This window comes from Oncorhynchus tshawytscha, linkage group LG05, assembly GCF_018296145.1.
Source record: "Oncorhynchus tshawytscha isolate Ot180627B linkage group LG05, Otsh_v2.0, whole genome shotgun sequence".
Classification (NCBI taxonomy): Eukaryota; Metazoa; Chordata; class Actinopteri; order Salmoniformes; family Salmonidae; genus Oncorhynchus; species Oncorhynchus tshawytscha.
The window spans coordinates 10,549,414-10,550,976 of NC_056433.1; positions in this window are offsets into that span (position 1 = coordinate 10,549,414).

The window sequence follows — 1,563 nt, forward strand, 5'->3', positions numbered from 1 at the left end:
ATTGGCAATCCACTTGTATCCATTTTGGAGCTCAGCAGGTGGCCTCAAAATCTGTTCTGGAACATGGCCGCTATCATGACATCATGACTTCCTCTTTAGAGCTATAGTTAGCCCATCTGTCAATACTCCTGTGACATCATTTACTGTTTTTACGTGGCTTTTTATGCTTTTGGGATCTTGTGACACAGTAACAAGAGTGTGTGTGTGTGTGTATGTGTGTGGGTGTGTGTGTGTGTCTGTGTGCGTGTGTACGTGTGTGTGTGTGTGTGTGTGCGTGCGTGCATGCGTGTGCGTGCGTATGTGTGTGCGTGTCTGTGTGTGCGTGTGTGTGTGTGCGTGCGTGCGTACGTATGTGTGTGTGTGTGTGCGTGTGTGTGTGTGCGTGTCTGTGTGTGCGTGCGTGTGTTTGTGTGTGCGTGCGTACGTATGTGTGTGTGTGTGTGCGTGTCTGTGTGTGTGTGTGTGTGTGTGTGCGTGCGTACGTATGTGTGTGTGTGTGTGCGTGTCTGTCTGTGTGTGTGTGTGTGTGTGTGCGTGCGTACGTATGTGTGTGTGTGTGTGTGCGTGTCTGTGTGTGCGTGTGTGTGTGTGTGTGTGTGTGTGTGTGTGTGTGTGTGTGTGCGTGCGTGCGTACGTATGTGTGTGTGGCAAAATCTCTTGGTGGCCTTTGAGCAGCGGTGTTGGGTAATAAAGTGTCTGGCGCCAACAGCAGCAGCTGGGCACTATAAACTCAGGGGAGGAGGCACTCTGACTCTTTGGCGCTGCCAGGCACTCAATTACAGCCAATTAACCAATGCACACAAGACAGACACCCTGAAGGTTATTTTGTATTAAAAATAAAAGATCCCAGAAATGTTCCATACGCACCAACGGCTTATTCCTCTCAGATTTTGTGCACACATTTGTTTGCATCCCTATTAGTGTCCTTTGCCAAGACAATCAATCCACCTGGCAGGTGTGGCATATCAATAAGCTGATTAAACAGCATTATCATTATACAGGTGCACCTTCTGCTGGGGACAATAAAGGCCACTCTAAAATGTGCAGTTTTGTCACAAAACACAATGCCACACATGCCTCAAGTTTTGAGGGAGCGTGCAATTGTCATGCTGACAGCAGGGATGTCCTCCAGAGTTGTTGTCAGAAAATGTAATGTTAATTTCTCCACCGTAAGCCACCTCCAACTTCGTTTTAGAGAATTTGGCAACCGGCTTCACAACAGCAGACCACGTGTATGGCGTTGTGTGGGCAAGGGGTTTGCTGATGTCAACGTTGTTGCCCTATGGTGACGGTGGGGTTATGGTATGGGCAGGCGTAAGCTACGGACAACAAACTTAATTGCATTTTATTGATGGCAATTTCAATGTACAGAGATACCGTGATAAGATCCTGAGGCCCATTGTTGTGCCATTCATCTGCTGCCATCACCTGATGTTTCAGCATGATAATGCACGGCCTCATGTCGCAAGGATCTGTACACAATTCCTGGAAGCTGAAAATGTCCCAGTTCCTGGATCGACGTGTACGACAGTGTGTTCCAGTTCCCGCCAATATCCAGTAACA